This window comes from Lissotriton vulgaris, chromosome 1_1 (genome assembly GCF_964263255.1).
Source record: "Lissotriton vulgaris chromosome 1_1, aLisVul1.2, whole genome shotgun sequence".
Lineage (NCBI taxonomy): Eukaryota > Metazoa > Chordata > Amphibia > Caudata > Salamandridae > Lissotriton > Lissotriton vulgaris.
The window spans coordinates 1,612,191,490-1,612,216,904 of NC_141685.1; the positions used below are offsets into that span (position 1 = coordinate 1,612,191,490).

Here is a 25,415-nt window from a genome sequence, read left to right on the forward strand (position 1 = left end):
TTGGCAGACTCTTGCAGGAGGAGTTAAATGATTGAGAATGAGAAAAGTTAAAGATAAGCTGGATGAAAAAGAAGTTTTGGAAAAATATGGAAGAGTTAAAGAAAAGGATGCAAACTGCATATTCTAGAAAATGCTGTCGCCACTGGTGTGGGGCTAATGTTGCCCCACGTTTTGATGAGTCGAATTCTACACGTGCTGCTTGTGGGCTTGGCACGTCACGGTGAGCACGCACAAGATTAATATTTGGTTGATGAAACAGGAGAAAAAAATTGAGAAAAATTAAGGAGTGCAACACGTCTTTGTTTGATGTTTGAAAATGTTGAATGAACCATTTGTTGAAATGCTTTTCTGTTTTCGGGAGGAATGTTATGTTGCGGCTGTGACGTAACAGCTGCGACAGTGAGGGCGCCCAAAAGTGCCTATCCCGACTGGGATACTGTTGATGCTCCCTTGCCGTGACCGGGCCATGTGGTATGGTCTCGGTCACGTGACAGGTTGACCATGTGGTATGTGGTATGGTCCCGGTCATGTGACATGTTGTTAATAAATACGGCCACCGCATGACGTCAGTGGACGCCTGTACACGCCTGTACACGGTAGCCATTACCTACAACTCTTGTGGTTCTGTGTGTTCTTTTAAGTAGGCCTCACCTTCTGATCACCAGAGCCCTCTACGGCGAGCGCCCATGCCGGTAGGCACGACATAACAGGCACTTAGTTCCCCACAGGTCTTGCCCACTTCGATCTATGACTCCCGCCAGAAATTGCCCCTCCTTCAATGAAAGTCAATAGAAAATCTCCCACTTCCGACTTTCCCCATATGGCATGCACGTGGTAAGTATGTGTACGCTCCATTATATGATTTGCAATTTACTTTTTGTTGAAAATCTTTTTATTAGGTTTTTATGACAAAGCAATATAACCGATCCCACAATGAATCACGAAACAAGCCAAAAACAATAACAGGCCCGCGGGGCCGCTGTTAATCGTCGTTGGCCGCAGTTATTTAAAGCATTTACAAAAATCAAAACATAAGAGTATATACTACTAAACACACACCCTTTCCCCTCTCCAACCCTAACACCCTAGAAACAAAAAAAAGAAAACAACAGCAAAAGTGAAAGCGCAAACATCGGGGAATGTGAAGAGGGATGCAGTTTCTTTCTAACATTCTAAACATGAGTCTGTATGTTAACAAGCCAGCAATGGCTGAACTTCACGTTTATTAGATTTGTACCGAAGGCGCTTTCCTCCCAGTTGCATGATGCACATGTGAGAATTCGTTCTTTAGCCTATCAAGTCGTTTGGTCGTCTGACACATTAGGCTGTTTTTCAGACTCCGGTTGAGCTTATTTTATTAGATGAATGAATTCCATAGCCCGCCTAAACAAGTTGCTGGAAGAGCTGGCGTACCTATACCAGCAGGAGGTTGGTAATGAATAAGGGTGCCAATCTAGGGTTGTTGCCACCCTTTCTAAAACGAAAATTTCCGTTATTTGTTGTTTTAAGAAACTGCAAAAGCCTGGGCATGACCCCAAAAAAGCAATTTTAACAGATTCGTATGTATTCTATTGTAACGTGGGGTTTTCTGTCCTTGTTTGTTTTGCAGGCTTTGATCGGGTGCGTTTTGTATGGTGATTTTTCGGGTTCGTCTCTTTCTCAGAAATCTCCAGGTAAAGCTGTAGCTGCTCATTTAGACAGCCCGTGAACATTCCAAATCGGGCTTGTTAAAAGTTACTTGTGGTTTTTTTTTTACGTGTGTTCCGAGTGCTTGTGATTACTTACAGACGTATGGCAATATTTGACTCGGTCCATATATGAGGGAAGTTTTAACACAGAAGAAGCAACGCTATTTGCACGCTGATCTGCATTGGATTGTTCCAGTAAGTTTGAGCTCGGGGCGGAGCTTTACCAGTCAGATTGGGGGAGGTGAGCATGAGGTACAGATTTCCCAACTATCACGGTGGTATGTCTTGTTAAAATACATGATATGGGAAGCAGGACACTAGGGTGGCTTAAGGGACAGTGGAAAGAGAGAGGAGGGCGGATTCTTGAGGGTACTTAAAACATTATTATTCAAAGTAGCCAACATTATCCCTACGTCCTCGTCACTGTCAATTATTCGTGAGGTGCACCCACCTCGGGGTAAGTAACCGGAGCATGTTTTTAAGCCCTTCAAAACGGACGAGAGCGAGGGTGTGCTTCTGCGAGAGAGTGTAGTGTGAGTGTGTGTGCATGTAAAAATCCAGGGTGAAATCTGACTGGCAACTCCCCATAACTGATTGAAAGCACCTCACCCCTCCCCCCTCCCCCCCCTCCCTCCCAAGCTACTCCTCTGAGCTACAGAACTGGGAGCCTTCTTTCTAAATAGCAAGCCAACAAATATGCCAACTGTAAGTCGAATTTCCTTAAAGTTCCTCCCCTGCTACCTGAGCTATCCGATAGGTAGAGCCAACTCAATAATAATAAAAAAAAAAACATTGGCGAAGCCAATAGGTCTCGCCTGTGCAAGGTGCTTTTGGCTTTGGCAATGTGTTTTAGCCTTGTTACACACCAGTGTGGCTGCTGTTCAGCATGGCAAAAAGTTAGAGCAGGGTAGGGTATAGTGGAATGGGTAAGTTGGAGTAGAGTGGGGTGAGTTGTTAGGGGTAGATAAGAGATGATGTGGAGGGAGGTAAGGTACATTGGAGTGGGGTAGATTGGTGTTGAATGGAGTGAAGTGGGTTAAATTGGAGTGGGGTAGACTAGTGGAGTGGGGAAGATTATGGTGGAGTGGACTGGGGTAGATTGGAGATGGGCAGAAACATTGGGATAGAGTGAAGTGGGGTAGATTGGGATGGGGTGGAGTAAATTTGATTGGGATAGATTGAAGTGTCTTGGAGTAGATTGGGATGAAGTAGGTTGGGGTGGGGGTGCGTAGATTGGAGTCGAGTAGGTTGGGGTGGGATAGACTGCAGTGGGCAGATTGGGTGGAGTGGGTTAGATTGGACTGGAGTTTGGTGAATTTGAGTGAAGTGTGATTGCCTTAAAGTACAATGAGGTAGAGTGGGGTACATTGTATGGAGTAGGGTATATTGGAGTGGGGTAGATTAAAATAGAAAGTGGAGTGGGGTGGATTGAATTGTAGTGAAGTGGGGGATTGGAGTGGTGTAGATTGGAATGGAGTGGGATTTAATATGGTCAGGTAGTTTAGGGTGGGGTTAATTGGAGGGCTGGATTGGGTACAAGGGGTGGATATGGGTGGGTAGACTGGGTGTGGGGTGGATTGGCGCATAGTGAAGTAGGTGGGGTGGAGTGGGATAGATTGGATCGTAGTGGAGTAGATTGGCGTGCAGTGGGGTAGATTGGACTGGATTGGGATAGAGTGAAGTGGGGTGAGTGGCGGGGCATGTGGAGTTGAGTGGCATGTTGTAGTGTAGAGTGGCTTGTTGTGGATTGGCGTTGAGTGGAAGGGTGTAGAGTTAAGTGGTGTTGAGTGGAGTATGCATGGTTTGGTAGCGCACTGCTATTACTCACTACACATTTTCAATTGACATGACCATTACATTTGAACCGACATCCAGTTTTACTGCGCACAAACGATAACGTGTAGAAAATGTCATCACCTAGTGTGATGTGTTTTGATCATATTCAAATATTTGTTTCCACCACTCTAGAGAAATGCAAAAAAGTGCTTCATTTGTACTTTCCTACTTCTGATATATTCTGAACCATCAGCACAGATGATGTTTTTTTTTGGGTGCTAGAAATTATTCTAGACCATCTCCTCTCACATTGATCCTCGGCAGGATTGTCACATAAATTCTCTCACTTTTAATTCAGCAAAGAAAAAGTAAACGCCAAGCTCCCTTGGAAGTCAGAGCGTGACATTTGGCCTTGGTCTTTGAATGCGCAGCAAATGCGACAAGATGAGTACAAGATTTAAAGGACTGTTTACTATATGCGAATACTCTGAAGTATACCGTAAACAAGGGATGTTCACATGAGGGACAAACTCAAGCTGGACAGCCTAAAAGCCAATAAAGCCAGCAAATAGAATGCTAGCAACTGTGAGTTACAAACTACTAAGCCAATAGTAAGCCGTGGGCAAAATGCATTCCCAGGAAAGCTTTCAGAATTGCCCACACAGTCATGAGTGAACCAGACAACTGTGCTGTCTGCTAGGCTTCAACCTAAAAAGACAAGCTCAATAGATGACCCCTGATGTGGGCAGTAAATAGGCAGAATCAAATCCAAGATGGGGGTCAGTCGTTAAAAGCCAACTGGCCTGACTACCAGGTTTGCGTGGGTCCTTGCTCTGATCCTTTTTAGCCCTTGGTCTCTTGTGTACTTTTGTTTGCCTGTGCTTTATACAGCTTCATAATCTTTGTGGAAGCCAAACAAAAGTGCTTCAATGAAAATGACATCCTGCAGTTTGATATGGTGTGCAAAGGGAAACCAAATCTGATTGGGAACTGCACTCATCACTAGGCTGATGAGAACGCACAAAAAAATAAGGTTGAGGGGCAGAGGGAGAAAAAGATGGCAAATGAGACAGAGCGAGATGAGTGAAACCATGAGAAATGAAAGGCAACAATGTGAAATAGGGATTTAAAGTGAAAAGAATAGGATGAACCTGACCAAGCTAGAAAACAGGAAAACTAAAGGAAAAAGAAAAGGCAAAAAAGTTAAGAAGCTGATAGAAAATGTAAAACAAATTGGTCAGAATATTGAAAAGGAGATAATGTAAAACAAATTGGTAAGAATATTGAAAAAGAGATGACAATACTGAAAAAGAGCTAGAAATCAGTAGTTGGAGTTGGTGACCTACAGATTAAATGTTGACGTTAGCTTTTTTCACTGGACTACTGTACTCATCTTCTGCTTATGCTAACATTTTTGTACTGTTTTCTTTCACTTTTCATTCTTTACCTTTTCTCTCCTTTCTCTGTCCACCTTTTCAACATCTGGTTTCTTTAAGTCTGGCCTAGATACAGCTTTAGATGGTTTGCTAACCTCATGTAAATATTATATGAAATTAACTGAAAAAACAAAACGTTAAAGTGACGTTATTGTTTATGTGAATATTTCAGTGTCAACATCACATTTTGAACAAAAACAAAACCCACAAAAATTCACCAGTTAAAATTAGCAGAGTTAACTATAACTTGCACTGCTCCATGCACGCTTATGACTTCGCATATTAAATCACTCATGACATGTTCTTTGACATTACTGATGATTTCAACCAGGATGTATGACAGTACAATGCGATCATTTTGATTGCGATACTTTACATCGTGGTTTTTAAAATGCAAGTTGTTACAATGACTTGCGTTGGAGGGCGCTGGATTGAGGATTAATATGATTTTCTATTCAAACTCCAGCCCACGTAACAGTAGGGAAGGTGTTGGAATAGAAAATCACACTATTCCTTAACCTAGAGCGCCATCCAGCGCAAGTCATTGTAATGACTTGTGTTGTAATGGCTGCGTGGTAAAGGTTGTGCGGTGTAAACACCGCGTTGTAAACGATGTTTCCCCTTCAACCAATGACCTTTAGTTTTGTTTTATAGTTTACATAGTGGTGTATAACTACCAAATTACCTCTCTACCGAATTGTGTTCAGCCTTTGTCCAGCTAATTGGGAGTAAGTGTTTACAAAACTCATGTGATCCTAGAGTATCTTAGGTGTGTAGAGGTATTGAACACCTTATAAATATTTGTAATCAGGAATACCTTTGTGTGCAGATGAGTTGATGAGTTGTGTACAGTATGTTCTAAGCAAGAATTGTAAGCAGCCTTGAGTATTCAGACAGAATTGTCTCAGCATGACAAGTCCTACATAAGATAGAAGACTGTGTGCACCAGGTACTAATCTATGTACATGTGCTTGATTAGCCTCAGAAGATGGGAGATCTGTAAGGTTTTCTCCACAGTATGAGTTCTGCAGGTAGTATGACTCTAGCACCTTCAGACCTTGTGTATTTTTGGACAATTTTTACATAGCGTGAACACTGCTCTTCGTAGATACTTTTTGATACTCGGTGGTGTATTTCTCATGACTTTCACTGCCTGGAAACTGTGGTACAGAGTAAACTCTCTCCATAGAGTCAACACAGTTTATAGTACTCACTTGCTACTCCTATACACTTAATTTCTCACAGCAGGTTTGGGGACTGTGAAGGGTTTGAAAGAAGTTAGGGTTGTTTGTAGTTTGGCATTGTTTATGTAACTGAAGTTGAGTATCTGGAGGAACCTTGTTTTCTCTTATACTGGTATACACAATAAACATCATGAGCAGTAGGAGTTACCCATCTATCTGTGGTTGATTGGTAATAAGAACTCCGCTATGTTATAGGGTCAGAGTTGCACATAACACAAGCTTGCTTCACCTAAGGGGATGTATGTATGATGGCCTTAAGGTGGTTCATAGTATTCAGAGCAATTTTGTACTTACTTTCAAGCCTCTAATGAAATACTCGTTAATAAAGTAATGTGTACAAATGATCTTTGATGGTGTCATCAGTGATGTCATTTGAGAGGTCGTGACATCATAAGAACATGTGATGAGTGACTTTCTGTGTTATTTTTTAGTTAAAACCTTATGTTGGCACTGACAGTCACCCACTGTAACGTCACTTTATCCTTATTTTTTTTTCCAGTGAATTTCTAATTTTTTTAAACGTAAAGTAATATTTTAAAACTGGGTTAGACACTGGCTATATGCAAATCAGCTCTGACCCTGTGCCTCATGGGAACAGTCCAGTCCGAACTACCAAGCCATGTCTTTCCCAGACCGGAATCAAGCATCCAAGGACCGGTTTCTGGCTATCAGCCTTCATCAGCCTGGATAGCTTGACTCCAGTGGTGTGGAGAGCCTGGGACTCACGTCTGAGTATACCCAGCACACTCTGGGTGAAAATTGCAAAAAACACAGTTGATGGACAGAATGTAGAAGAATGTCTTAAAGGCAGTGCGTGGTGTAGGGTAGTTTGAGCAGCATGGCCTGCGGTCAGGCCCTGCACCCAACCCCTGCTGGGAGAAGGTGGTCATTTCGCCCCTGTCCTCAAGCCAATGTGGGCCCCAGGGACCCATCCCCTGGGGTAAAAAAATATATGATTAATTATAGGGTGGGGGGTGTGGTTCTCCTTCTTGAGCCTTAAGAGGCCTCAAGTCCCATCTCCCGGGACCAAATATTTATAAAATAGGGAAGGAGGCCCATGGCTCCCTAAGCCCAAATGGGACCCCCATCCCCTGGGGCCATATTTTAATTATAGCATATGGTAGACCTGTACCCCCTTCGGCTTACCCCTCCGTGATCCTTAAGAGGCCCCGGGTGCCCCATTCCCCAGTGCCAAATATCTTACTATTTGGGGAGAGAGGCAATTGGCCCCCTCCCTAAGTCCGAATGCGCCCCGGAGATCCCATCCACCGGGGTCATATTTTAATTAAAGGGGGAGTGTGCAACTCTCCCTTAGCCTTAAAAGGCCCAGTGGAGCCCATCCCCAGGGCCGATTACCATAATAATAATAATGCAGCCCCAGGACTCCATCCCCCTGGACCACAAATTGGGGGATGCCCTTGGGCCTCGAAGGCCCCAGCCCACTCCCCGCATAGTGCAGGTGCCAGCATTGCTCCCGCCCGGAGCAAGGTGAGCAGGACAACAAGTCTGCTCCCACCCGGTGGGAGCATATTTAAATCTTCTGCCAATTGGGGGCACAATGCTTTCCCTGCTCGCGCTGCTGCAGACAGGGAAGGCATGTTTGCTTCTATCTGGCTGGAGATAAAAACGTTCCCACCAGGCAGGAGCAAACATACATTACCTCGCCGCATTGATGCAGGAAGTGAAACTACGCTGTTCCAGGGGTGAGCTCCACAGGACAGAGTACTTGAGCCCGCCCTGGGGCCTACAAAGGCTCGGGTAGGAAGGCTCCCTTTTTTCACTAATCGGCCCACTGGGAATGCAAAGGATCTGGGAGGGGGACTGTACAGCCTCCCCTCATTTTCTCATTTCCCACTTACTTCATTAGTTTGGCCCCGGGGTTTGGCGCCCTCCACCCCTTATTTAAGATACCCAGCCACGGGGAATGGGGTCCTCTCCACAAATATTAGTAATTGTAATTTTAGGCAGCGATTTCCATTTTCTTTTTTTTTCTTCTTTGTCTTGCTGTGAATTTGCAATGATTTAGGCTCTGTGTGGTCCCTCTGGGTCCCCCCTCCCCCATTGGACATAGGGGGGCAGGGTATTGTTTTTGTTTTAAAATTATTCCAGGACAGTGGGATAAGGCCACAAAACAAAAGCAGATTAACACAGTCTACTTTCCCAGACCTCCCGCACAATACACTTCTATCCACACAACACACCCCTACATTGAGGCTCCCCGTCCTCTATCTTGCATGCTCCTCAACTGTAGTAAAGGAGTACAACACACCACGGACATTGCTGAAGCTTTACTCGCTCATGAAATAGACGTCGCATTCCTCACTGAATCCTGACTCAGTGACCACTCTACCCCCATTCTAGACATACTCTCCCCCCCAGATTACATCATCATCAGACACGACAGACCGATCAAAACGGTTGGCGGACTAGCCATCATTCACAAAGTAGGAATACAGCTTACCACACTAAAACTTACAGAATACCTGACTCTTGAGTACCTGGGTGTTGAACTCGCAGGCAAAGGCACCACACCTATGAAATTTCACACCATCTACCATCCTCCAGGGGAGCGGGCCCTCTTCACCGAAGAACTAACCAACCTAATAACGCATTTCTCCCTAACAGACACGAAAGACGTGTTCCTGGGGGACCTCAATATCCACTGGAATAACCCAGAAGACACCACAGTCAAGACCCTCTCCAACCTGCTTGAAATAACCAACTTCAAACAACTCTGCAATGAACCAACTCACATCAAAGGATCAACTCTGGATGCGATCTCTAAAAATGAGCTGATCTCTCTGAAAGTGATTTCTCCCATTGACTGGTCTGACCACCACCTTATACTGTTTAATATTGACTCGCAAGCTAGATACCAACCAATACAATCTGACAGACCGAAGCACTGGACCAGGAACATCAAAGAAGTCCCAATAACCGAACTTGAATCCAGGATGCATGCCCTTCTACAGCCCCAGCCTTCCACTTTGTTGGCTGAGGACCTCACAGCTCACTTTAATTCAACAATGACAGAGGTATTAGATCAAGTAGCGCCTCTCAAACAGCTGAGACCAATCAAATAAAAAACTTTGTTCAACGTGGATCTTAATAACGAAAGACCACAACTCGGACTGTCAGAAAGGACTTGGAGACTAAACTCATCGACTTTACACCTAACACAGCTTAGATCTGCACGGCCGGCCTATAAAAAACTAATTTTCTGAGAAAAGGCCTCCTACTTCCGCAACCAACTAGACGAGGCGAAGAATAGACCTAGAGAACTCTTCAACATTGTTAAAAGTCAAACAAACTGCACATCCTCCCACAAAATCAAAGCCACCAAAGATTGTTGCGAAGAAATTGCCTGCCTCAATTCCCCTCTCCCTCTTAACCTGCCCCTCCTCTTGCACCCTGGACCAAACCAAAATAAATCCTACCAAGTGATGGTGTGGGATTACCAGCTCGGTTTACCATACTCACCTGGGCCCATAAACACACACACCTTGAACCGGTAATCCTGCTTTAACCTCCTGCCTATCAGTTTAATTTACTTTCAGGACTTATACCTGTACACCATAACTTACCAAATCCTTGTCACTTGTGCTCGAAGTCCTAAGGTATCAAGAGTGTTAGCATAATAGGTAGAGAATAACTTTTACCTTCATAAAATAACCACAGACTCGGGGAAGTTTTAAACACTTTATCGATGCAAAGTCTTGTGAATCCGTGCCCAGACGAGTACGGTCAAAGATTTTTCAAGTAAGAAAATAATGATCAAAGCAATCTGTAGAAATATTGCAAGATTACTTTTAAACATTGGTACCTGGGAAAGGTCAGAGAGTAAAACAGTACAAGGACATACCACATAGATTATATTTACCTAGAATGGTGTGAAGACCAACCCTGGCCACGGGCTGGGACAAGGAAAAGCTCTTGAGTAATCAGGTGTCAAAAGGACAGGACCGGTGCGGATCAGGACAGGTATCCTCAGCTAAGTGCAACGCCAGCGTCGCACCCCTCTCTGGCTACTCCACGACCCCGACTGGGTAATTGATAATTCTCCCTCAGCAAAACCCAGATTCTTCTGACCGAGTGCTCGACCAGCCCTCTGCTCTCGATTCTCCTTCAGCAAACGTTGGGTCAGTGACAAGTCGGACAATCTAACTGACTAAGCCTACCTTAGTTATACTATTTGCAGGGCAATGTACCACCCCTCAATGTTGCAAATTCATGTATTCCCTTCATTTGATTGGTCAGAAAGGCGAGGAGAGGTCATCACACCATACCAGTAGGAGATCATTTTCATTCGATATAGTCGATCAATGTTCCCGCCCATAATTTACTTTCCCATGAATTGATTCCACCCAGCAATATTATTTCATTTCATATACAATGTTAATATAAATTTGCAGGTCATAGGGGTGGGTTCCCAGGCGCATCGCAGGCGAGTCTGTCATTGGCATCAGTTCAATGTCACCGCTTGAGGACTCTCAGCACTTTTGGTTCATGCGCAGTAAAAAGATTTGATCACATTACACCAGGTCTCAACTCCCTCAACTTGCTTCCCATGGAAGGTAGATATATTTACAAACTGGCCTGCATCACCCACAACACCCTTCACTCACCTTCCCCCAACTACCTTACAGCAAACTAGTAAAAGCAGGACATTTTTTACCGACCAAGGTCAACTAACCTACACTCTAGCTCTAATAACCTAGTTGACTCCCCCCTGACTTGACCATCAAGGATAGGGGGTTACTGGACTTGTTCCAACCACCTACTCTGGTTTTTTTCCCTCCCCTTCACTGTTTACCTAATTTATTACGTTTTTGCTTATATCTTTCTTGCTTCCTTGGAGTATTCTCTGTAATGCAACCTTTATCTCTCACTGTTTTTGCCTAATTTTTATGCTTCTACTTATATATTTTTTGCTTCCTGAGACCATGCTATGCAATGCAGCCTTTATCTCCTGTGTATATGTAAAGCGCTCGGATACCCACGGGTCAAGCTATATAAAACTTATAAAATAAATAAAAAGAAATGATCATTAACAGAGAAAACCAGAAGCCTCTAGATCAATGGTCTCCAACGAGTACTTCGGGAGCTACTGGTGGCTTGCCAATACTCTTGAAGTAGCTCTGAAAAGTGTAGCTCAGCCCTGCACATCGTTCAGAGGGTTCATGTACATTGAAGAAGACTGTGCTGGCGCTGCTCATCTAAAGACCCTTAGAGTGGTAGCTGGCCAAACCAATTGCAGATCCTTTGCTAACATGCAAACTCACACTGTGTTGGTCGAAGTAGTAGTAGTAGCCAAAGTAGGAGCCACCTTAGTGTGGGCCGGCAGGAGCCAGATAGAAAGGGTGAGTTAGTGCATGAATAGCTGAGAAGATGAGGAGAGTGGGGACTGGAGCCAGAGCTGAGATCCTCTTCTTAGCCTCACTGTTCATGCACCCCTGGGTGTGTATGTCTGTCTGTTGGGAAATTTGTATCTGTGTCTGTCTGCGGTCATGCTTGACATTGAGTTTCTCCCTGTTAAACAGTATTTACTCCCTGGAAACTCTGCCTGGTGCCATGGAACCACAAAAGTATACGTTGCTTTACATCATATAGGGTTCATCCCTGACACTGTTGTCCATTCCTGCCATTGTAATGACCCTAGTCATCCTTGACCTATTTTGGGCATTCTTCTTCTAGTTGTGTATACTTGCAGTCATTGCCATATTGTGAGCATGACTGACTTAATATGGCCATCCTTGACATCATGGGGGTGGGCCCTGACCTTATAATGGTGATGATTGGCATACTGTAAGCATCCTAGCTGTTATGGTGTCCAGCCTTGGCACAGTTGTGTATCTGGTATAACGGTGAGCATAATTTGTGTATTATAGCCATCCATTGCGTTATGGTGAGCATCCATGGCATGTGATTTGTAAAGCTTGCATATTTGAGTCAGATTCTGTACATGTGAAGCATTTGTACATGAGTATTTGATGAAAATAACAAGATAGTATTTGGGCACTGGGCATTTACTAAAAATGAAAACTGGTATTTTGAAGGAAAAAATGTTTCAGGAAATAAGTTTGAAAAATTGGGTTTGTTTGCAGAAAATAAAATAAGTATTTAATAGAAGAAAACAAATTCGCTTTCAGAAACCTATATGCTGATGAAGAATGGTAGCATTTTCAAACTTTTTTAAGGCTGATAGTTGAATAATTCAATGTGAGTTAAGCAGACTTATTCGCTGTGTCTGTCTTTTGTGGCAGATGGCGTCTGCTGGTTTGGCTGTTATTTTCTCATTGATGATGCTTTTCCTGACGCCAACCCAGTCAACAATTAATTTGTGACCACTCCAATTTTTTTTTAACAGATGTGGGCACGGGACTCTGGCTTCTTGCTCTCATCTCATCATGGATTCCATCGCGCCGATCAGGTACAACCGCGCCGATCTCTTCTCCGTTAGGGATGGTCTTTTGGCTTGTACACATGATCTGGTGTTCCCTCTCTCGGGACCTTATGCCTGTCCTTGTGGCAGTTTCTCTCTAGATTCCCCCATTGGGGTGCGCTCTATTGAAAGACCTACCCTAGGTACTCGTATTGACTACTCTGAGCGAGCACTTAGTATATGGAGCCTTAATGTGAGATCACTGGTCAAGCACCATCAGTCCCTTCGTGACATGATTGACAAGGACTCACCTGACCTCATTTTTCTCACTGAGACCTGGTTACAGGACGCCGACTCTGCCATAATAAATCTGGCTTTTCCTTCCACCTATACGGTATTTACTTTGAACCGTACCTCTAGGGGAGGAGGCATAGCCATGGCGACTAAATCCTGCTTTCCGGCGGATTGGAAAGCCCTTGATCTGCCGATGTGTGAGAGCGCCTCTTTCAAGGTCACTGTCAGCCATCAGTTCACTCTTAGTGGCCTGCTTATCTATCGCCCTCCAGGGAATGACACGGTCTTCAAGGCCGCTCTCGTTGACATGGTCAATTCGTTAGCTCCTAGATGTGCTAACTTCAACATCGTTGGCGATCTGAATATACATCTTGATCAGACGTCCTCTTTACCCATCAGCTCTTTGATAGCGGACCTTGAAGCCATGCAACTGAACCAACTAGTCGCCGCCCCCACCCATATAGGAGGTCACATCCTCGACCCCTTCTTTACCACCTTGGATCGGGCTAAGGCATCTGACCCGATGGCGGTGGGCTGGACTGATCATCTGTTGGTTAAAGTGTCATGTCCCTTGGATGCCCAACAATTTAAACCTGTGGACAGACTGACCCTTAAAAGGAACTGGCGTAAGCTTAAAATGGAGGAATTCGTTAAAATCTTGGAGGCACAGCCCTTGGGCAACCTGTCGAATGTGGAACAGGGATATGAACAGTTCTGTAACTGGGTCCGTACTGCTCTTGACTCTCTTATACCAATGCGTTGGTCGAAATGTCATGCTAAAACTCGCAGCCCATGGTATAATGAGACCCTTGCCGAGCTCAAGAGAACTTGCCGTCAAGCTGAGAGGGCGTGGAGGAAATCCTTCGACCCCACATTAAAATCACTGTACTTCACCCAGCTTAAGATCTATCACAGAGCTATCTGTCATGCCCGGGCGGCATATTATGCCTCTGAGTTTTCAAACAGCCCTAACCCATCTAAATTAATATTCAAGGTGCTCAAAGATCTGATGGGTAAACGGGCCACCTCGCTAGCAATCTGCACGGACTCCCACTGCGAAAGCTTGGCATCCTTTTTCGTGGAGAAGGTGCAGATTATCTACCGAGGGTTCATGCCATCTGTGCCCGGTGACGAGCCCAGGGCTGTAAGAGCTCCGGACTGCGAACTTCTGTCCTCCCTACCTGCTTTGAAGGTTGAGGCGTTTGATACTCTGAGCCTCAAAATTAAATCTGGTTCACCTCTAGACCCTTTGAAGCCAGAGCTTATTACTCTTCTCCCGCCCCTATGCCGTGAGCCTATACTGGACCTGATCAATCTCTCACTAGCTGAGGGCGTGGTTCCTGCCTCCTGGAAGCAAGCAGTGGTCAGCCCCATTTTGAAGAAGCCTAGTCTTGACCCTCTGCTACCCGAGAACTACCGCCCCATCTCCCTCCTGCCCTGGACCGCCAAGGTCACTGAGGCACACGTGAATTCCATCTTGTCTGCCCATCTCTCTCGCAATAATATTCTTGACGAGAGCCAGAATGGTTTTCGCGCACAACACAGCACCGAAACTGCGCTGCTCTTTATGAGCGAACATCTGCGTTCGGTGCTAGATGCGGGGCAGACAGCGGCGCTCCTCTTGTTAGACCTGAGCGCCGCATTCGACACGGTGTCTCATGACATTTTGTTGCGGAGGCTGGAGGAAGTGGGACTTGAGGGGAAAGCTCTTCAATGGTTCCGCTCTTTCCTCTCGGACCGGTTTTTTAAAGTTGCCATTCCTCCTGGTCAGTCCTCTTTCCATCCTTTGGGACTAGGAGTACCTCAGGGCTCTGCGTTGAGCCCCACTTTGTTCAACTTGTATGTGAAACCGCTGGCTGCTGTCGTCAGACAAAATGGCTTAACCATGACATCGTACGCCGACGACACGCAGCTGGCGGTGACACTCAGTGGGGACCCTGAGGTGACTGCCCCCAGGTTTCGCGCAGGGCTTTTAGCCATGGCGAATTGGATGCGTATTAACTGTTTACAGTTAAACGCCAAGAAAACCGAAGTCCTGATCCTAGGAAAGCAAGCGGAATTGTGGGGAGATCAATGGTGGCCTCCTGAATTGGGGGTGACTCCCATCCCAGCGGCCGAAGTGAAGAACTTGGGGGTCTGGCTGGATTCCAACCTCTCTTTTACCAGCCATACTAAGAAGATCGCAGCTACCTGCTATGGTATTCTGCGAGGACTGAGACCAGTCCTCAAATTCTTCGACCCCCCCTACTCGGCAACTGGTGGTCCAAGCCTCTATTCTCTCTCGGCTGGACTATGGGAGTGCTCTGCTGCTTGGTGTTAATCAGGCCGAGGCCACCAGACTGCAGAGGGTGCAGAATGCCGCTGCGCGGGCCATTGTGGGCCTCCCGAGACGGTGCTCTGTATCTGCAGTTTTAACCTCCCTTCACTGGCTGCCGGTCAGACAGAGAATCAAATTCAAGGCACTCTGTCTGACATTTAAGATCCTGAAATTCTCGTCACCTCCTGCCCTGACGGGTCTTGTTTCCCCGTATGTCCCCAGGCGGTCTCTCAGGTCGGAATCTCTTCATCTAGCGAGCACGCCTAGATTCAGACTGAGTAGGATGGGAGGTCGTTCATTTCGAGTTATGGCGGCTGGATTATGGAACTCCCTTCCTGTCCATATCCGTGCCCTTAACAGCCTGACTCTCTTTAGACGTGCGATCAAAACCCATTTGTTCACCTCTGTTGATTGATCTCCTCTTTTCAGCGGCGATTTGTTGTGTTGTGGTACTTGATCAGGCGCCAGGACGCCCCTTCGCTGGGGCAGCTGTGCGCTGAATAAAAGTTATTAACATAACATAACATATAGTACAGTGATAAATGTTGTTAGTAGCTCAGGATGATTTTCCTTGAGTAGAAGTAGCTCTGATTATAGAAACGTTTGGAGATCATCTGCTCGAGATCCTTCCGCTGAGACATGTAACCCAAACACTGTAATAACCCTATAAATGTAAAAAAATAAGTTGTTTAACTTTTGAGTCTTTGGATGATATTGAGTGTACAGCATTTGTGATGACGAGTGTCTGACCAAAAAATGGGTAAACTAGACTTTAAAATCAGTCTTGTAAAGATACTTTTCAAAGGGGTAACTGTTCACCTGGCTTTTACTCTATCGTGCAATTGGCTGTACAGGTTCTTGTGGGCCAGCAATAATATTTTAGGAATTCTGTTAGATATGTAACCTCTTCTTGAGACACAAGATGTTTTGAAGAAATATGCAGATGGTATAGCTCGACTAGGAGAGGTTTGATTTACTGGTATTTAGATGCATGAAAGACCCAGCCATGGCAGGTGTTGTAAATTCCAGCTCAGTTCTGGTGACACAGTGTAACTGCCAATTAACCTAAATATACTGTAACAATGAACATAAAGAATGAGAAAACCCCATTTGCTTTAAAGTATACAAGCACATCTTTAAGATACACAGCCATGTATACCATCCGTTGTGTCCACCTTCCCTGAGAGCTGGTGCCTGGAATATTGAGTGAGAATGTAATAGAATGTCGATGTGTGTTTATAAGGTGGAAGCTGGTAGATAGTTACAGTTGGTGGGAGGATAAAGCCTTCGTTAGAGCTAGGTTTCTGGCTCTGCATGTTGGGGCTTAACATATAAATAAAGAAAATACCCTCATCTATCTGACTGGAGCCTCACTCGTCTTTGAAGAACCTTCCTCCAGGCTTAACACCATTTCACTTTATTGCTGTCATTGAGCACCCCATCTCTGCCTAGGTTTCCTTATCTTTTGAGGCTCTCGTTTAATGAAATATTTTCAGATAAGAGTGTTCTGAGTCTAAATGTGCTCTTTCATGCATGAGTGTTTTACGGAATAATGGTTCCTAACAAGAAGGTTTCTAAATCGCAGCATATGAAAATAGAATTAAAATTATATCTACTTTTTATGTCCTGTTGGACATGATCATTTAATGTAACCAATAAAAGAGACCTACAAGTGGGAAGCATCCACACAACAACTTACTAGTATACCTCACAGATCGGACGCGGGAAAAACCAGACCCCCTATCTACAAATGGGGATTTTATAAATCTCAGCTCCCAATCTAGCAAGACTTACAAAGTTATGCTATCCGCTATTAAAGATATGAAAAACCTGCTGTGCCTATCAGAAAAATGGCTTGCTAAAATGGAGGTCCTTCAGGTTACCTCGCGGGAAAAACAAGTTAAACACCGGTCCACCCCTATGGCGGCATCAAACCGAATTTACCGTCCACATTCTCAACCCAACTATCTGACCAATAATGAGCTATTATCCATTCTGTCATCATATGAACCTACCCCTATTTCTAATAAGACAGGAGAAATTCACATCCAAACAATCATAACAAATGGGGACAGAACTTCTCAGTCCAAAGATAGAGGGCCTAATGCCAACAACCTAAAGAATGTGCCATTAATGCCTGAAGAGTCTGTCTCGGCTAGGATCAATGATCAGGAACACATGCGGCGTATACTACTTAACTGTTGCTCAGCAAATAAAAATGCGGCTGACATAGCCAACATCATACTAAGCCATGAAATAGACGTTACCATCTTAACTGAAACATGGCTATCGGACTCGTCTTCGCCATGCTTAGACCTGTGAGTCCCACAGAACTACCAGATTATGAGACCGGACAGAAATGAAGAAAGGGGTGGAGGCATCGCTTGAATTCACAGATCACACAATTCCATCACAAACCTACATGCTGACCCATTTATCTTGTGAATATATGAGCATGTCCCCAAGATCAGCAGATAACCAAAACTGTAAACTCCATGCACTCTACCACCCCCCCGGTACAAAGACCAAATGCATAGACCAGCTAATAGAAATCATTACCACCAACTCTAACCTGCAGTCTAACGATATCTTCTTGGGATATTTTAATATTCATTGGGAGGATCAGGTAGATAGTCAAATCACCATCCTTAAAACCTTCCTGGCAGAGCAATCGTTAGTCCAAGGTTGTCATATCCCCACCCACTGCAAACGATCCACCTTAGATTGGATCATAGCTAAAGAGAAAGCGATAGACAATATTGTAATCACACCTTGTGATTGGTCCGACCACCATATAATCACATTCGAAATTCCCTTCAAAAAACCAAATCTTCTTCACAAGCTATTAAACCCAAAAAATTGACCTGGGACACTCGAGGAATTATTATGGAAAAACATAGCCACACGCTTTACTTTAGATCTGCAAGCACCCAAGAGCATGGTTGATGTCAATGACCTCACTTTGCATTATAACAAGACAATGTCAAGCACTATTGAGGACATAGCCCCTTTAAAACTCAAAAGGTTCTCTGTCAAAGTCAAAAACCTGTGGTTCAATGATGCCCTTAATGAAGAAAGAAGATCAATGAGACTATCAAAACGCAAATGGCGACAACACCCTTCCTCGCCCACCTAACCCTACTGAGACAATCCAGGAAAGTTTACAATAAAAGCATTATTAAATCTAAAAAATACTTTTTCAGGAAAGAACTGGATAATGCAGTAAACCGACCCAGGAAACTTTTCGATCTACTTAAAGAACAATCTAATAAATCAGCCACAGTAGCACCAGTCATCACCATAAATAGCCTAAATAGTGATGGCTTCTCGGTCTTCTTTACAGACAAAGCTAACTCTTTGGAGAAAGAACTCAAAAAAGCATCCGAAGACATTGAAAGTAGTAAGGATACGGGAGACGAAGAACTGGATCAACAAGAATTAACTAAACCTAAAAACAATGCCAGATGGTCAGGTTTTAAACCGGTCAGTGAATTAGACATCTCAAAGATCATGTCGACCACTAAACCTAACAAACACTATAACGATCCCCTACCAGCAAAGTGCCGGTCCACCTTAAACCACCTGGTAATCACATTTTGGACGAAGGTCATAAATGCCTCATTATCACAAGGACAAATCCCGGCCTGCCTTAAAACAGGACAAGTCATTCCTCTGTTAAAAAAAGCCAACCGAGAACTCCTCTGATCCAAACAATTTCAGACCTGTAACTAACATTCTCATGTTAGCCAAAGTTCTGGAAAAATGTGTCCAACAACAACCGAGTCTACACATTTCTGAATTCAACCTGTTAAATGTTTGCCAATCTGGCTTCCGTCCAAACCATAGTTCAGAAACTGCAATTCTGCACATTTGAGATGACGCGTTGCTGGCTCTTGACCACAATGAAACCTGCCTCGTAATCTTGCTGGACCCATCATCAGCGTTCGACACAGTGAACCATGCCAAAATTCTAGATCGGTTGAAAAACAGAATGGGCCTAGAGGATACAGTCCTTAATTAGTTCAGCTCCTTTCTTGAAAACAGATCACAAAAATTGTCGACCAAACCATTTCAGGCCCACCCAGTAATACAATCGGAGTTCCACAGGGATCAACGCTTTCGCCGGCGCTATTCAATTTATACGTTGAACCACTCACGGAAATATTACAAAAAGCAAATCTCGCTTTCCAAATGTATGCGGATGACACTCATTTGTACATCAAGGTCGCATCAACAGAAGAGATAAAGACCATGAACCATGCACTATCAAGAACCCTCCAATGGCTAACCAAGAATCACCTGAAGCTAAACCCTCAGAAAACTGAATTCCTTCTGATTACACCACAGAAAAGCAAACTAAAGACAGCAGAATGGTCCAACCATATCACTGCTCTAAATTGTACTCCAAAGATTTTCGACTCCACCAAACCACTGGGAATTACTCTAGATAAAAACCTGAACATGTTAGCACATATCAATACTATGGCAAAAAATGCCCGGTTCCACCTAAGCTACTTGCGAAAACTTAAACCTTTCCTGAACAAAACAGCGCCTGAACTGCTGTTTTAAGGTCTGATCATCTCAAGGATCGAATATGGGTGCACTACCTTGGCTGGGCTCCCTAAGATCTCAACAGCCCCATTGAAAGCTTGTCTGAATGCAGCCACAAGGCTGATAGCGGGATTCAAAAAATTCGACCATATCTCCCCTCACCTGAAAATACTAAACTGGCTGCCTTTCGAAGCAAGAATTCAATTCAAGATGGCATGCATCACTCATAAAGCAATACACCACAAAACTACAGGTTACCTTGCACAGAAACTCACGCTTTCGGGAGGTAACCGATCCTCTAGGAGCAAAACAGACTTACTTCTGAAACCGGCTCGCTTCTTCAAGAAAAAGACTTATGGCCGAGCATTCTCAGGAGTAGCACCGAGAATTTGGAACGCACTCCCACCAAACATCAGAAGAATTACATCCATCGCAACTTTCAAAAAGGAAGCAAAGTCGTACTATATGAGCAAATTTCTCCCATGAGACATTATTGCAGAACTTCTGTCTATAAACTGATCGTTTGTGTTCATGGCACCGCTAACCTTGGGATGGTACACAAGTTTATCTTTGTTCTTTAGCTGCGTTACGGTAATTTAACTACTGACTGTATATATGTTTATATGCTATACTGAAGTGTAAAACTGTAATGACCGGTCGAAACCCTACTGTAAAGCGCTCTGATACCCTACATTGGGTCATGTTCGCGCTATAGAAAACACTAAATAAATAAATAAATAAATAAATACATAATTATACCAAAGGATTCAGGCAAACAAAAGGTTTTTTGCCGAAAAACTTACAACAATTTGACCATCAATGAATATACTAGCTCACCCTAGCATATTAATAAAATTATGCAGTTGTGTCAGGGTGCGAAATGTCGACGACATTTTGATCCTTTTACGTAAATACAGGGATCCTCTTCAGCACCAAAGAATAAATGCCTAAGGCTCAATAGATTGAGTGCCTGGGTCACGGTGCCATGGTCGTAGAGGATGGAAGTAACGATAATGTAGGGGGCCATAAAGGTCCACATAGGGGGCATGTGGTTCGATACGCGAGTAGGCGGGTTGGTTGGATCCAAGAGTAGGTAAGGCAATATGTACCACGGTAATGTCTGACGCGGGAAAGCCTCTCAGGATGCCGCTGAGGGGAAGGAGTTCCAACGTGGGGCCGTAGTTCCAACGTGGGGCCAGAGTTCCAACGTGGGGCCAGAGTTCCAATCTGTGACCGGCAACTGGCATGAATCATGAGAGCAAGAAAAGACAATGAAAGGAATATTTATATAAGTCTTATTTTCCCACAAACAGGGCCCTGTGATGCTGAGGAGCTTCTCAAAAATATCATGGCCCATATTACAGAAGTGCCCCAAGAGCCCAACAGGAGTTTGCGCCTGCTTTGTGCACCCCAGGGGCACTTTGGTATTACTGAAGTGGCAGCAGACGCTTGTGCGGCCCCTTCTGTAATACATATAGCACTGTGGGACATGTTGTCCCAGCTCTATCTCAAAAAGGCGTTCCCTCATTTGTATGGGGGAGTCGCTCCATGCAAATGAGGGAATCTCTTTACCTCTGCGCCTGCGCCAATTTACAGATGCGGGCTCAGAGGTAAAGATTCTGTCGGTTTGCCACAAAAAGGTGGCAAACTATTAATGAGCCTCCTGATGGCTGCTGTCTGGAGGACAGACATTCCTTGCAGGCAGGCGCAGTCGCTCACTGCACCCAGGCGCAGTCGCTCACTGCACCGGCCATCAGGGGGATCTCTGCAAAGTAAAACACAGAGCAGCGTCTTGGTATGTCACTTGAATGCGCTATCCTGAGGGTAATACGAGTTTGCGGTTGCCCTAAGGGCTGCGCATTCAACCTAGGGTGCACTTTCCCTGTTTGTGAACGGTGCACCTGTTTGAAGGTGCGCTGTGCTGCAAACAGGGAAAGGGCACCCTCTCTGTAATGGGGCCCCTGGAACGTTATGCAATTTATGGAATGGTGTGTTAGTGTACTTCTTCATCTAACCAATTTATTAAGAATTTTGTAAAATTCTAAATGTTAAAGTAGCTTATATGGAGGAGGGGGTAAATATAGAGCTTGATGTTAACAACAGTTTACAGTTGAGGCTGAGCAACTGCATCAACTTACATTTCCATATATTAGATGTTTACGCCAATTCTCTAATGACATTACAGAAACTTGGCGGGAGATGCCTACTGACCTTCGCCTTCTCTTCCACCTTCAATAGTTTGGACGCCAACAGAGTCTGGTAGAAGGCATACAGTTAGATTGGGGTGCATCTGTGCCCGGTACCTACACATGTGCCATCTGTGTTAGCACCCCCTTTACTTTCTCCAAAGTCAGCACACTGTTCAGCTCTTGCCGCTGTAGGGGTTGACTGCAGGGGCTCTTATTTTTACTGGTACGTGTCGGCTGCGTCTGCTGCTGCGTCTGCTGCTATCTCTGCAGTCTCCCCTTATAGCCCTTTATCGTAGTCCTCAAGGGTTGCATTGATCTCAATTTGTGAGTTAACAGTAAACTCATGTCACTGAAGGTTGGTCTTGTAGTCAAATTTAGATAGTCTACTCAGCAGTGCTCTATAGTCATTTCATAAGGCTGTCAGCGCTAGGCGACTATCTTGGTCAGCACCCCATCTTTCTCGAGTACCCCAATGCGGTCCTGTATGTTATGCACTTCTATTGTCGAGCTCTTCCACACTTCATACACTGTTTTCAAGCACAGCCCCCTCAGGACTATTTTTTCAGTGCTCTTGAGGCAGACCCCTCATTTTCCTGAAATTAGCGTTCGTTCTATGCCTTTGCCTATCTGAGCATTGAATCCTACGTTGTCCAATGTGGATGTAGGTAGACGCCAGGTAGGGATCTTCTGTCTGGGCCAACCCCACATGAGTGATGCCAGCAAGAGGTTCTGAACCGATATGGTATGGCCCAAGTTTTTGCGTACGTGCACTGTGGAATGAGGTTGGAGGAGCCAAACATATCTGGAGTGTAGTGTAGTGCGTGTACTGCTGAATAATGGGAGTATTCCTGTCTACTAGTTAGAGCAATCTCTAGATTTCTCCTAACAGCATGTTATGTGCCCATTTGCTTAGCTGTTGCGAGACTATAAATGATTGTGCCCCAGGTAACAGGATTGTGGCTCTCTCTGTCATTGGGTCCATGGCCCCATTGAAGTCCTTGCACCAAACTGCTGGATCCTCGGGTTCTGCCAATAGTGCAGTAGTTAGGGTTGCGAAGAAGGTCATCTGACCTGCCTTTGGGGTGTACACAGCTACCAATGTCAGTGGCAACCCATCCAATGCCCCACCACCACGTAGCGCCACTCAGGATCTAGCTTAGTATGACAGACCATGAAGAAGACCCCTGGAGCCACCCACACTAACACTCTTCTGGCATTATACGAGAAGAAGAACATGCCGAAAACATCACCCCGCCAGCGCCTACATCGTTTTGTTAGTTCCGCTACTGTGAGGTGTGTCTCCTGAGACATGTGAAGTGTACCTGGTGTCATCCGCAAGTAAGCATAGACCTGTGGCGCTTAACATATGAATCCATTCCTCTCACATTCCATGTGAGTATCTGCGCCCCCCATGTATTCCAGGATGAGGATGCGGGGGCCATCTCTCCCAACATCCCACTCGTGGTCAAACGTAACAGTCGTCTGCGCAACAGTACGGTGACTCCCAAACCTCGCAAAATGTAATGAATGAAAATAAATCCTGTGGATGGTGCGGGATAGCGCATGCGGGATAGCGCATGGCAATAATTGAGGACATAGAAGAGAACCATATAACTTCTAGCATCCCTCCCCACCCCGCTACCTCACCACAACAAATCCACAGCTTTGTAGTGCATGGCAACAGAGCATATGGTTCTGCTGTGCCTAGACATTTAGCATAAAGGATACAGTGATATTAAAGTCTTCACAGGAGATCTGTCATCGGGTGACCTGAGGCCCACCCCCCCAGTAAGGTATCTCATCAGGGAGGGAGCCACAGCGAGGGCGTCCCAGCTCTGTCCAGGCCTCCAAAACCGGGGGACCCCTTTCTTTGCAGTTTCGCTACCACCTGTACTCCTTTATAAGCCAACTGTTCCGTGATCGGGCAGGTCCTCAGCTTTTGGGCCGATCTGCAGCTCCTCACGGTCTTCCAGCCCCATCAGTCTCTAGCCACTGCCAGTCTCTAGCCACTCCCAGTCCTGTGCCGACCAAAAAGATGGAAGCTGGGGGGCGTGGCTAGCAGCCGATGCAAATGGCCGCAGCCTAGGGAGGCTCTGCTATCCCCGAGTCGACCCTGCCGATCCGAGCATAGATCCGGTGGCTCTTTCCTCCCCAAACTGTGAGTGACTATAACGGAGGGTGCAGGGCGTGGAACGAGCCTACTGCTGGGGTAAACAGACTGCCGATCCGAGAGCAGCTGCGGCCTGATTAAGCATGGTGAGCCGGGGTCTCGAGTTTGGAGACTGCCCGGCAGCACCAACGCGAAGTGCGGATCGCTACTGTGCCGGCGGGAGGCGAATAGTGACGGGTGCTGGCTGCAGGAGTAAGCGGTCTCCCTCGTGACCCCTTGTACGGCGGTGAGTGTGGCGGCAATTCATCCTGGCTTCAGCTGCGCGACCTGACCACGCCGAGGTGGAGTGAGTGAAAGGCAGCAGAGTGGCTGTCTGAGGAATTGGAGGAGCGAGGTTGTCGGCGAAATTTTGAACGCCTCCCTGCTGCTGCAAGGGATTAACAGAGACGCGAGCACAGGCGGCCTGTGCAAGGTCTGGGTGTCGGTCTGCCTGGTTGGAGCCCACTACATAGCTTGAGACTAAAAGCTGCAGAGTGGACAATAGCGAGCCTGTCAAGGCCCCCTGGTGAGCTGCTGTGGGGGTATTAGCAACCCTGGGATAGGTATAAACGATCCTGGTTTTCCACAATGAGTAGTAGAAACATGAAAGGCGCGAGCCAAGGCAAACTGGATAAATATGCATATGCCAAGGCTCAGACGGCGACACCGGATAAAGAATCCACTCCATCAAATGGCGCAGGTGCAGGAGATGTGCAGGAGGGGACCATACAAGATATTATGGCAACCCTGAACAAAGTTGACTCGCGTATTGGGACCCTGGCAGTGGATACGGCAATAATTTGTGCCAACTTCAGCAAAATGTCCACAAAGCTGTCGGAGGTAGAGACTGTCACAGCTACACTCACATCAGACACTGATACCCTCAAACAGGTGAATCATCTTCTGGCCGAGAATAAAATACTGGCTGCCAAGCATGGAGGATCAGGAGGGGAGGTTGAGACGGAATAATATCCACCTTATTGGCGTGCCGGAGCTGTCTGGCGGCCCGGCCCTTGACCTGTTCGTAGAAGAGCTGATAACAACCCATCTCCAGCCACGAGGTTTGTCAAATTATTTTTCGGTCGAGCGCGCATCGGGTCCCTGTGGGTAGGCCTAGGCCCGGGCTCCTCCACGACCGATTCTGGCCCGTATTTTTAATTTTCAGGACAGACGCAATACTACAAGCTGTGCGCACTGCTCCCCCGATAAAGATCGACAATGCTGCCATCACAATTTTTCCGGACTATACTGCTGCCGTCACGAAGCAGCGGAGAGGTTTTATGGATGTCAAAAAGACCCTTTGCGATCGATGACTTAAATACTCAAATGTTGTTTCCTGCCAAACTGAGGGTAGAGGCCGACGGCTAAACATGTTTATTTGTTACACCG

The 25,415-nt window shown here is 45.5% G+C and overlaps 1 protein-coding gene across 3 annotated transcripts in view; it reads left to right on the forward strand.

Annotated features, from left to right (window-relative positions):
* The first annotated feature begins 1,313 nt into the window (after nt 1–1,313).
* LOC147750888 (uncharacterized) overlaps nt 1,314–25,415 on the forward strand; it is a 51,121-nt gene continuing 27,019 nt past the window's right edge. Inside the window, exons 1-2 of one of the 3 annotated variants that reach the window (XM_086918488.1) lie at nt 1,314–1,428; nt 1,610–1,673. The gene's annotated coding sequence lies outside the window, so the exon portion shown is untranslated. The remainder of the gene's footprint in view (nt 1,429–1,609; nt 1,674–25,415) is intronic. The other 2 variants (XM_086918498.1, XM_086918506.1) reach the window with 2 other exon arrangements.